The sequence below is a fragment of the Diabrotica undecimpunctata genome, chromosome 1 (assembly GCF_040954645.1).
Source record: "Diabrotica undecimpunctata isolate CICGRU chromosome 1, icDiaUnde3, whole genome shotgun sequence".
Lineage (NCBI taxonomy): Eukaryota > Metazoa > Arthropoda > Insecta > Coleoptera > Chrysomelidae > Diabrotica > Diabrotica undecimpunctata.
This window is the reverse complement of record NC_092803.1, coordinates 141,970-155,517: the sequence shown is the minus strand read 5'-3', so window position 1 is coordinate 155,517 and position 13,548 is coordinate 141,970. Positions and strand designations below refer to the sequence as shown.

Genomic DNA, 13,548 nt, shown 5'->3' with positions numbered 1-13,548 from the left:
ATTATATTTATGAATCACAAACTAAAGTAAATATATAAAAAAGGTATCAAAAAGCTTCGGAAACCATCTAGAAAATTTTAGATAAAAATATTATATCAAAAAAGATAGATTTTAAATAAATTTAGTAAAAAGTGTAAGGAAAAGTTAGATTAATATAAACCAACTTTATACATTGTTTTATTTATTCCTTTGTCGTTTCTACAGTGGATCTTATCAGTATTAATCTCCTTCACGGACATATTATCTTATCTAACCTTTGTTACCGTTTTCTAGGGCCTTCATCACCTGGAACTTGACAATCAAAAGATTCACCGTATTGGGTGACTATCATTTCAGCGTTAAAAGTGCCCTAAACATCTTAAACTGTGTCTTTCATTTTGAAATGAACTGGATTTCATTTTTTTTTCATTTTAATCACTACAAGCATTTTCATTTCTGTAACATGCATTATTTGTCTTTCTTTTTAATCGCCTAACATTTGGTGTCGCACATCGCACATTAGATCATTGATTGATCTTGAGAAATTCAATAAGAAAGTAGTAATGTAAAAATTATTATAAGAGACATGTATGAGGGACAACTACTACTAGTGTTAGGACAGGTGTAGGAGAGACTGATAAATTTCATGTGAAGGTAAGACTACACCAAGTCTTGGTGCTAAGTAATTATTTATTCTCATTATTGTTGGATCAGATAACAGCGAAACAACAGACTAAGACTCCCTGGAGTTTAATGTATGCTGAAGATGTAGGTTTAATAGGAAATACTAAAAGCAATTTAGAACAAAAACTGGAACAGTAGAAACCAGCTCTTGAGGAAAAAAAGTTTATAACTTAGTAGGACAAAAACAGAGTATTTGGAATATACATTGTAACGACTATTTTTGCTTACCACAAGGTAAGAATATGGGGGACAAGCTTGGGCAAACAAAATAATCGGAACTAGTGCGTATGACACTCAGTTGGTTGTTGGAGAGCTGGGTCGTGGATAAGTTGAAGATATGGGGGTTGGATTGGGGCAACTACAAAAAAAAGAAAAAAAGGGGTACAAATCTCTTGGGGCAAACAGAATGAAAATAAACCAGAAACACCTCAAGAAATTTAATATAGGGCGCCACTTGAGATGCCTAATTATACCTATTACAACAACTAGTTGTAACTAGGGAAATAATTATGGAACATCAAAAATATAGAAAAAAATATCTTTTTCAAAATAAAACTCAAAATAGATCAGAGAAACAAATTAAACGTTTATTTTTGTCTTAAAACAAACAGTTATCAAAAATACAGATTTTACAAGAACATATTATACAACATAATCCAAATTAATAAAAACTTACATGTTCTTCGTTTACATAAAAGATTGCTACAAAAATTTTAAATGGTTTCTAGGTTATAATATGGCCAATTTAGATTATTTAGATTAAAATTTTATGGATATCCTTTTTATGAAACATATTATTGAATTTAATCTAACATATGGAATATCTTTTATATAAAATAATCAAATTAAAATTGTCTTATAACAACAATGGATTAAAGCGAAATGTCATATGTCAACATAACAACTTAAGACAGAATAAAATATGACATTTTTTAGCTACGACAAAAATAATATAAAACTTTAATTATTACAAATTCTTTTATTTTAACGAAAGCAAATTAATAAAAATGTCTTTATAACTTGGGAGAATTAATATATTAAATTGTTACCTTAATTCACATAATCACTTAACTTTGTAAAGGAAAAACTTGCTACATCTCTGGGAAGCTACTTGGACAGATTTTCAAAATGAAAACAGGTAATCATTTCCGTACTCAGGCAGGAACGATTGAAACAGGAACTTGGTGGAGGAATCAAGCTGTCGACGGGGACATTCTATATAATACTTTTCAAAAATTTCCAGTATCTGTTCAAATCTTCCAGTGGCCACTCTGACAGAACTGCCTATGCAAAGAGTATCATCACGTCCACTGGTATGAGAACATTACAAAAAAGTTGAATCGCTTGTTCGATTCAAAAATTCAAAGTTCTAACATGATTAAATAGTTTAATTTATTATTGTTTATATTTTGAGAATGATTTCTGAAGTAACTTATTTCCAATAAAGTACCTAATTAAAAATGCCACAAGAAAATAGCTTCAGAACAATATTAAGACAATTTTAGATCGTTCAATCCATTAGAATCCCAAATAACTGGAAAGACAAACATATCAGCTGAGAGAGAAATTTAGGGACCTTTCCAAGTTGAAATTATATATAAGTATGATAAGTTAAAAAGTATAATAGGTACTAAAAAATAATAATAATAATAACAGCTGGTATAATAAAAAATGGAAAACCAGCACTATGGAAACAAATACCTGGTTTAAAACTACTGAGAAATATAATTAGGGAGGCCGACCCCGCATAGAGATAAAGAAAAAGAGAATGATGATGAAAAAAGGATATTCGAGACAGAGACACATGCTCATTAGTAGCTTGGGTAAAATAAAAGCTGAAATATAAATAACTAATTAATATCAGAGACATAATCAAATCTTTCGATGTGGTATAATACAAAAATGTCAGGAGTATTAGCGCAAAATAAGAAATACAGGAATATGGCGATTAATTTAGAAGTAAAATAAAGAGGGTAGCAATTTAAAAAAAAACGGTTAGAAAAGCAATAGTTACATAAACCGCTATATACAACTACCTAATATCATTAATTTTGATCACCAAGAGTGAAAGTTAATCGTTAATTTGTATAAAAAAATAGAATCTTACATTTTTCCTGTCACTAAATTATAAATAATCCTTTAACGCTTCTGTTATTTGTTTAGGATCGATAATTTTACCATAAAAAAAGACTAGCTTTACGTACAGTTGTTGACTTGTAACCACTGATTAAAAATCCAGTTGTTTCACTTTTATTAGTGTTTGCTGAAAGGTACTTGTAGATAAAATTGATAGCATTTTGTTATGGATCAAATAACACACAATATTAAAGATACATGTTGTAGAAACTACGTTGGGCTTTACAGTTTTGGCAGATAAAAATAAACATTTCTTTTATTAAATATAAATTTATATAAACACATATATATCATCCAAAGTGATGGAGTCGAGAAAAAGTTGGCAAAAATTAAAGCAAACATCTTAGACTCAGCTAAAGAAACTTTAAGCGAAAGAAAGATAAATAAAGGCAAGTCTCTTCTAAAGCGAAAAACTTTACATTAATTCTGTACAGAGGTGAAAGAAAAATGCAAGGAATTAAAAAAACTTACTGAAATACATGTCAAATATACTCAACAAGCGTACGAATAATTTTTTATTAACTCCACTTTTATTACAATCTGTCTATACAATCTTAACCTAAATATTTAAGTAGATAATATAGACAATAAGTAATAGCACTGAAGGTGGCTAGTCGTGAGACGAAGTGTCTACGAGGACTTGTTAAGTCCTTCGTCTGCAGGTGGATGTTTTCCTAAGTTGTCTCATTCTAAAACGTGTTTAAAATAGCTTAATTCTTCAATACTCTTCCAGTTTAAATCATAATGTTTTTCTATTAATTTTTTAACATCAACTGCTTTTTACTGTTTCACTTGTAAAGTGAATCTTTGCCTTTTAAAGCACGTTGAGTCTAAGAGATTTATTTATTAAGAGTGGTTTCAACATCCTATGAACTGATGTATTGCTACAAGGCTATTGCTTTGCGATGTAAGTACGATTAGACATTTTTTTCCAATACAGTCCCATTTCATCAGCGTTAAATACTTAATTTCTTATAGCAACTTAATTCTTCTTAATTGCTCTTACAGTTGATTTGCCTAAATTAAAATGTTTTCCAATTGTCGTAGATCCTTCTCCTTTTTCTAAGCGATGTAAAATTGTAATTATGTAAAGCGATGTAAAACTTTACGATACTCACTTGAAATCTTTGAATCCGTAAACCGTGCTGCTTATTATAAGTACTGCAATTTGGAATCAGCAAAATTTTAAACAACTTATTACAAAACGAAGCACCGCTAAGAGAAAAATTATTTTAAAACAATAACAAGTTATACCTTTCAATGCGGAACTTGAAATGATGTCATAGGGATATCATGTAAAAAGGGAATCCCCGAATTGCAAAGACTCACTTTACTGACATCTGGATGCGAATAGTTAATATTTAATTATAATATTTAATAATAGAAATTTTTAGAATGAAATACAAACCGCGACACTTTAAAATCGCATAAAAAGAGACCTTATTGTACATATATGAAAAAATCCTTTATCGTTAAAAAGAAACTTACTGAGTTTAATAATTCTTCTACTTATAAAATCTGATACCAAATTTTTTTCTGATTAACACTGACAGGCACTAACTATTAATGTCACTTTTGACACATTTTTCTTCTTTTTTAATCCTTTTTAAACATGGTTTAAACTAACATTGGACTAGATAAGAACACAACAAGAACAAAATAGCTAATAGAATAACACCAAACTAATTTTACTCCATAATTGGGCAGAAGAAATACGAAAAAAAGAGACAAATCTGTTCACGTATCAATTAGAGAAATCAACTGTTTAGTCAATTACACAAACAATTTGAATCTTGTATACATCGGCTTAATAGTGTAAACCAATCAGATCTGATTAAATCGGTAGCACAATTTTATGGTAGAGTTTGTCGTAATTAGAGCCAATTCAAAGTCGTGGTGGACAATCGATTCCATTAATATTTGTGGAGAGAACTGGGTCGTGACTTGCATTGTTCCATTACGTCGTCAGTTATTTGCTAGAGGGGACGGGGCTACTTAAAGTACCTACTTCGTATGCACTTAATAATCATTCCTGTCTCGATGCAATTTGACGGATGCAAATCGTGTAAATGGCACAGATAACGAAGCTTGTGTAGACTTGATTACTTTATATACCGGATGTTGCGGAAGTAAATAACAAATTTAATCTAAATGTGAATTAACTTAAGTCCTAAATAAACGTAAATCCTAATTTCTTGTTGATTCATCTTGGTCAATTTTAACAATTCTGGTTCTTCAAATACAATGGTTCAATTCTTCAACCAATCTACGATGTTTGATTTTAACCATTTAGGAGAAGGTTGTTTATTCATGTGTGTTGGTCATCACAATCAAAAATGGGTGTTCTAACTTAGGAAGTAATTGTGTACTTATCCATTTAGTAAATATTGTACTATTCATTTCACCGTGATAATCTGCAGTCAAGGATTTGGAACAAAATAACTAACTCTCGTCTGAAATAAATGAAACTTTTGCTGAATCGACATAAACCACAATAAATCTTTTTCCATCATAACCACCTGGTTTACGTACAGTTCTGCTGTTGTCATTTTGCTACGTCATCATTTTATTTCCCATATAAAAAATCCACGTTTCGTCAAAAATACAACTTCTCGTGGATATGTACTATTTCTGTTCTCCATATATTTACGTAAGAAACACGCTAGTTGTGTTACGATATGAGTTCTTTCAATTAAAGCTCATCGATGATTATCTTTTTAAATTTAAAACATAAATCTTTAGTACTTTTATCTGTATTTCTAAAACCTGTAATTTAGTAGAAAACTTTGAAAACGCATTTGCTCTTGATTTCATATTGTTGTCTATCCTATGTCACAAGTCACATTATTTGCAACCTTTAATATGTTCAAATGCCGAAAATGCTACAGCAAGCTTTAAAGCTACAGGAGCATTCACTTTTAACTTTTAACCCAACTGCAATACCGGAGTACTGTTTGCCAAAGCTTATTAGCAGTCTTAAATTCACCCATAGTATCGCCTGTTGTAAATCCAATACCCTGTGTCAACAATGAAACATCTATATTTGAAGCAATATCGAGTACATCTAAAATGGAATCTGCTCCACAGAAAATGATCAAGAATACCAAGAATAACCAAATCTGTGGTACTAAATAACGACACCAGATTTGACGTAGTGATTGGTGAGTGAATTCAAAGATTTAGATACAATCGATAATAACGGTATGGGATAAATTGAAGTATCACACGGATTGAGGACGACAAAAAGAGTCATTATTATCATTGGTGTTACAGCCCTATAAAAGAGCCTCGACCTTCCCAAGTCTATTACGCCAGTCAGTTCTACCAATGGCCAACCGTTACCAGTTTGCTGCGCCTATTTGTCTACCATCCTCATCTACACCATCCCTCCATCTGAGTTTTGGCCTACCCCTACTTCTACTTTCCACAGGTTGTGACATAAGGATTCTTCTATGATGGTTGTTCTGCCGTGATCTTGCCAGATGTCCTACCCATCTTAGTCTTCCTATTTTTATAAAAGATATTACGTCTTTACCACCAAATATATGTTTATATCTGTGATATATCTCGTAGTTGTACCTCCTTCTCCAAACACCATTTTCACAGACACCACCGAATATTCTTCTCAGGATCCTTCGTTCAAATATAAGAGGGAGATTTTCATCTGCCATGGAAATAGTTCATGTCTCCGACCCATATGTCAACACTGGTTGTATAAGGGTTTTGTATATGGTTACTTTTGTTTTTTGGCTTCAGTTTCTGCTTCTCATATGTCTACTCAGTCCAAAATAGCATTTGTTTGCTAGGCGACAAAAAGATTGGACGGGATAAAACATTCTGAATAAAAAAAAGAAAGTTTGAAAGTACATTGTAACAATAGAATATTATATTTCGGCTATATGTCCTGACATTATGTCGAAATGTGTTTACACAGTAAAACAAAGACACAACAGTTGAATCAACAGCTGAATCAGCAGATTGCCGCATCTACACAATGAAGCAAATACTTTCATTTTACACGCGTCAATAAAAAACTAAAAATTCCGTCAAAGGAAGAACTGGAATACAAAGTAAATGTTTAACTTGCATGGTATGGAACAGGAATGACAACACAGCCCAACCAAATGAAGAAATTTGGTGCTTGAGGAATAACGAATTTTAAATATTTTTGATGCAGAAACTGAACAAAAACAAAAAGGAATTCAAACAAAAGAAGTAAAGAGATAAGGAGGGTAATATATTGACAGAAGAGCAGGAAAAACTAAGAAGATGGAATTTCTAAATGAGACCGAAAATGTTTTAGATTCTATTGATATATTAGTTTTTGAACGTTTTTTATAAAAATATTGCTTTTAATTATGTGTTCTTTATATGTCATACACTAAATAAAAATACATTCTCCGCTACTGATACGTTTCTTGGTAAAACTCATAAGGAAAGCTAAATTATACGATAACTTACGATATCACGCGTATCACTCATTTCATTATTTCTTTGCTTGATTATAGTATCAGTGCAATAAACCTTCTGTAAAAGAATTTTTAATAAATTTGCAGAAATGATCCACTGGTTTTACGTTGCATCAAACCAATATACCCGTCTACAGTTCTGACAGATCGTTTGAAATAAAAGGGAAATAATAATTATCTGCATGACGTACTTAAAAATTACACTCTAAATTGGAACTGGTAGTTGAGGCAAAATTGCCGAGTTATTTGAAACTGACAATCGTTTGGGTGTTTTTGAAATGTGGACGATAACGAAGTATGCCAGTGAATATTAGGGTGGCTTTATATTTGGAAGAATAATAGATAATTCACAATGGTCGATAGAAAAGAATTATCGAATGCGGGATGACAACTTAAAATTGATATTTTTTTCCTACCTTTACATATTAAAATACTGGGGTGCAAAATTAAACAGGCACTAAAATTTTTGCCTAAAAATTTGCGTTTAAAAAAGTTTAAGATGTTTCTAATTGAGTATTTAATAATAAACAAACAAAATTCAAATTTATACCAACTCAAGAATGTTACACAGAAAAAACGATAAACAATTCAAAAAAATTGAAAATCTGCAAAGAAACAATTTTTTTTTTTAATATAAACAATTTTTATGGAAAACGATATTAAGTCGAGTGTATCACTTCCACGAGCCCTATTTAAGGCTCTCATTCGATTAACTGCATACTTACGAACTGCTTGCTCTAAATCATTCATGGTTTCAAACTCACCATGGTTACGTCGAATACGTGTCCCAGAATATCCCATGCATGCTCTATTGCATTTAAGTCTGCCCTCCTTAGGGGTCATGATAATAAACGAATCCCAACTTCATCCAAGTAATCCCGTGTTATTCTTGCGATGTGCGGACGAGCATTATCTTGCATCAGATGAAAGTTTTCTACAACAAATGAAGCAAATGGCACTACATGATCTTAAAAACATTGCTGGATATACCGTTGAGCATTCAAATTGTTACTTGAATTGTAACAAGTTTTGTATGAACCTCTAGGGAAATGCCTGCCCACACCATTATACTACCTCTACCAAATTGAACTCTCGAAGTAAAACAACATTGCTGATAACGTTCACCAGCTCTTCTCCATATCCTAGGCCGCCCATCTGATGAGTATCTGTTAAATCTTGATACATCCGTGAAAAGCACAGCACTCCAATCGTCAATACCCCAATTAAGACGTTCGCGAGCGAAGTGTAAACGTTACCTCCGATGATCTGCTGTTAATAGAGGTCTCGTGACAGGCATTCTGGACCTTAATCCATATTCATTTAAGTGTCTTCGAATGGTATAAACGAAAACTGTTTCTATGGGCATCATTTAATCGTTGAACAAGTACTGATACTGATAATGTACGATCGTGTAATGCTTGTAAAATAAAAAAAGTGATCTTCAACTTGACTTGTGGTTCTTTGTCTACCTTGACCTGGCCTCCTGGTGCATATGTGCTACTTCTTCTGGTGTCATAATTTTTTTAATAAATAGACAATACAAAAACCTACAGCCGAACTTATATTCAGGTACAGTACCACAATAAACTTAAATTAATACTAAGCCACTATTTTTCACCTTAATAACAAAATGTATTTGTAAAAGTGTTGTCATTCGCACAAAACATCTAAACAGGTTCAAACAAGAAAAAATCGTTATCGCTAATACGGCATAAAATACAATTCAAACAAATGAAACAAGTTTTGATCTAAACACCAACAAAAAACAAAAAAATCTGAGTGTCCGGTTAATTTTGCACCCCAGTGTATAATGTAATCGATTAAAAAATTTCATAATTATTCGCACGAAACAAGGGCAAATTTGCACAGTTTATTCGGTTTATATCAAAAACGTAAGCACAAATAATCATTTTTAATACTTTATTGCTCTCAAAGCGTTTTTCAAATGTTTTACTATTCTACCTGCTGCGATGCACTCTATTTTAATTAAATAGAAATGAGCTGATTTTAGGCCGCTCGTTGGGAGGTCGTTAGGGCGGACGTTGGTGTTTCTGATAGAAGAAAACTATGTATGCGATTTTATATACAATGCTTTCTTTGTTTCCATGGTGTATTTTGAATTTAATTTGGTTTGTAAAATCAATATTTTGAATTTCACCCTGAGGCACCCTTATTGCTTAGCTGACGTCAAAAAAAAATCAGATACGATTTAAAAAATCATAGTTATATTCTACAAATACAAAATTGGAATATTGTTGCTAGTAGGATTGTAAATGCACTTTTAATTATTCCTTTGTTCCCTACATTAACACTTCTATAAATAATGATCGTTAAAAAAGCTTCTGTTCCTGAAAATTTATCATTCTTCGTGTGATAAATGTTCGTCCCAGACACTTAATTCTCTTGCATTTATGCATTTTACCAAAACACCAAGCCACTTATACAAAATGTATAATTTCCTGAGTCGGCGGTGGCGTGAGTTTTTTATTCCGCATTTTCAACACAAGCGACCTTTCATGTTTCGAGCTTTTAACGTATTTGGAGCAAAAACCTCTCCTGATATGCCTCTAAATAATGGAGTGTGATGTACACGACGTCTCCCATATATGGTGGTGCATATTTAATGGCAGTAAAGTGGCTTTTGTTATGCTAACAAAGAATCTTATTGCTTTATTATGTGTCGTAAATGTTTAAAAAGTACCAAGCAATGTTAAATAAAAATAAAAAACTAGCTAATGCTGCGAATTTCGTACCGCTCTAGAACTTAATAATCTGTCAAAGTTCAATAACTTCAATTAACAAAAAACAAAAAAAATACTCAAAAATATTATGTATGAAAAAACACACTGACGGTTTTCCGATGCGCAAAAATGCGAAGAATAAATTGTCCTGCGTGAAACATACAGTCAGTTAATTCCGCAAACTTCCAAAGGTTTTTCTTGCGATTTGTTTATCACCATTGCAAAAGCCAACGCACAGGAAATCGTTGAAGCTTAAAATCAAATGATAAGTCCGTTCGAATGATCGGTATACGCGGAATCAAGATCTTCTTTGTATTTTCTTTAGCATAGAGATAAAGGCAAATAGAATGATTATATATATATATATATATATATATATATATATATATATATACAAAACTCAAATATTTGGGTGTGCAGCGGAAGATAGGACAAAGAAGTACTCTTTTTATTTTACCAAGCTTTCGCAAATCTTTATTTGCATCATCAGGGTGCTACAATTACAATAAACAACATTAGTACAAAATACAGAAAAAGAATTATTTTGCATCTTACACTAATTAAGGTTAGTTGTCGTGATGTTTATCAAATGAAATGAGCAACTCATTTGACCCCTACAAATGATGGCGAAAACTATCCAAAATTGTTTTTAAAAAACGTTCTTTAACAAACACATATTTAAAACACTTTAAAACACATATACATAAACACTTAAATAAAATTATGTGGGAGGTGTGACCTATATATCCCAAAAAGTTTCCAGCCGCTTGACTCTTCACAAGAGTGACATTAGGTTACACCCTGATAGATATTTGTATAAAATAGAAGTAAGCTCTTTTGGACGATATGATGTATAAATTGTATAATATAACAAGCTAAGCTGGGTAAAATGTTTCTATTCAGCCCGAAAACAATGGATTTCATTATTTGTTATTCCTCAGGTTATACCATGACTCAGACGTTTTAACAAGGGACCTTTAGGAAGAAATTTATATAATAGGATGGAGTGAGTAGATAAAAAATATCTGATTGGCCAAAGAAAAGCCAAAAATTGGCTTGATATGTTTTTTGTTTGAGCGGTATGATTGGTCTAGGAATGGATTTGAAGAAATTGACAGGAAAAGGAAGCGAGGTTACATGTTGAAAGAGAAAGGATAAGACGAGAGTTCCGTAGAAGATTTGCAGAGGAAAATGTAATTCTTTCTTCGTAAAATTACAAAAGAAAAATTAATATATGTTTTTCCGGTGATAAAAAAAGTGAGTAGTGAATGAAAGTTTGTTGTGGTAGCAGACAAGGTGTGTAAGCAAAGATCTCCAAGAATCACAATTGTATTGAATTTTAGCTTACGAAAAAGCAACTCAAATGATAAATTAATTTTTATAAGAAGATTCAAAAAACATTCACGGTTAGTCAGAGAGGATTTATAAATTTTATCGTTGATTAAATAGAAATAGTTTTTCTCATTAATTCATAGGACCGAAGGAACATCTAATCTGTTTTTTATAGATATTGATCATTTATATGGTATAATTTTGTGGTGTTGAAAAATTTTATGATTGATATAGCAGGTATATTAAATTTTTTGTGTGTTTTTATTCCTTTTCGTCCTAAATGTGTACTGATTTACCTTCTATTAATTTTTTATTTACATTCTTTTTTTTTGTAGAGCAAGATACAATTATTAGGATATGCACAGCAATTGATTTCTTTCAGGATTCCATACATTATTATTCCTTAAAGATTTCCAATACCAATTTGGAATAAAAATGTCAGTATTTGGCTTTTCGATATAAAAATGAGACTGCAGTGGAGAAACGGGATCCGTAAGGTAAATATACTATGCTATAAAATTTCTACCTTTCGTGAGGCGTTGTATGATCAAATAAGCACCGATGGGGAACAGCGTTGCCAGGTTTACTGATTTTTCAGAACATAATATAGGGATTTTAGAGTGATGCATTATATTTATTGCATTACAGGCTAATATTTAAGAGCAGAGCAGAGTAAAATTATAATCTTTTACTACAATGTAGTTGTCATCTTTCTTTTTGCAACATATTTCTTAAAATCTCCGATACATCATTTCTCGTTCTATTTTATATTCATATGATGGTTAATATGTTATCGGTATATTATATCTCCCATGTTTTAATGAATAGTATGATGGCCTGCAAATTTCCTTTCTACGTTTTACCATCTACGCTTTTTATTTTAGGTATTTTTAGTATTCGTTCATTTCTTTTTGTACCGTCCAAGTTTTGGATCTGGTTGAATTTACTTCCCTGATGATCCGGAAGGAACAGAAAAACATTCCTAATTTTATTGTTAATGGCGAGGATGAAATCGCAAAATCAAGTAGCCCTAGCGTTGGCTTCATCTGGAATATCTGCAACTTTATTAGAAGACGGACGAACTACACATACTGCCTTAAAATTACATTAAACATGCAATTCAATGAAACACCCGTTTGCCATATCACCAAAAATTACACAATGAAGAAGATTTTTGAAGTATGCAAATTAATCGTTTGGAACGAATGAACGATGGCCTACAAGAGGTCTTTGGAGGCACCGTACAGAACTTGAAAGTTCTGTACAGTGAAGACTAAACGCATGCCTAAAGTAATTCAATTTGTGGCATCACTTAAAGACGCTCCAATTGACAACTAACACACGGGTGTTTTTGCTTCAAGATCGTATTGATCACATGCCCCACAGATTTCTGTTACTTCACAGACTTGAAAGAAGAGCTTATTCAACGTGTTTTTTCGAACACAGCGCAACAGTCCAATATCCATAATTTGTTGAGTAAACGAGCAATATTGGCGGCACAAAATACAGATGTTTATGATTTTAATACGATCATTCAGAATTTTCTTCTAGGAACGTTGTTGTCGTTCAAGATAGTTGACACGCGACTTTTATGCACGCGTTTTTCGTCGCCTGTAGCGTGGCCACAAAAAACGCAGCGTTCTTCCAAGGAATTGTCTTATATGTACCCTTTTATGCATCAACGTCAATTAACATCAATTGGTACTTTTTAAACGTGTTTATTGTCGCTAATGCTTCGATCGGTTCGTGATGGATGTAGTGTATGTGCGTCTGAGGATTCTTGCATTATTTATTGGGTGAACAATTATATATTTGTATATCAAATATATATCATTCGGATCTATTTTTTATCAATACACAGTTCCCTATTGCACGGTACGGTGGTCACTGATCTATTTAACAAATTTTATCTGAAAGCAACAAAAAAGGTTAAACAAAAGTTTCGTTTTGTTTCATCTACAAAAATCGCGTTTTGTATCGCCACGCTATAGGCGACAAAAACACGTGCAAAAAAGCGGCCTATGCTGCGTATTAATAATCAACCTCGACTGAGCAATGGAACGAGACTGACTACTGTGAAAAGGCTAATGAATAATGCCATTGAGGCAACGATCAAGGAAAAATTAAAAGGAGATGATGACTTGATCAAGCGTATACCGATGATTCCAACGAACGTACCGTTTGATTTAAGCGTCTACATATTCCCG

General features: G+C 32.1%; 1 protein-coding gene across 2 annotated transcripts in view; it reads right to left on the bottom strand.

Moving 5' to 3' along the window:
* LOC140442963 (uncharacterized) overlaps positions 1-13,548 on the bottom strand; it is a 122,211-nt gene that overhangs the window by 94,743 nt on the left and 13,920 nt on the right. Inside the window, exon 1 of one of the 2 annotated variants that reach the window (XM_072533942.1) lies at positions 2,771-2,890. The exons of the other annotated variant lie outside the window; for it this stretch is intronic. The gene's annotated coding sequence lies outside the window, so the exon portion shown is untranslated. Of the gene's footprint in view, positions 1-2,770; positions 2,891-13,548 lie in introns of those variants that run through there. 2 annotated transcript variants of the gene reach the window in all.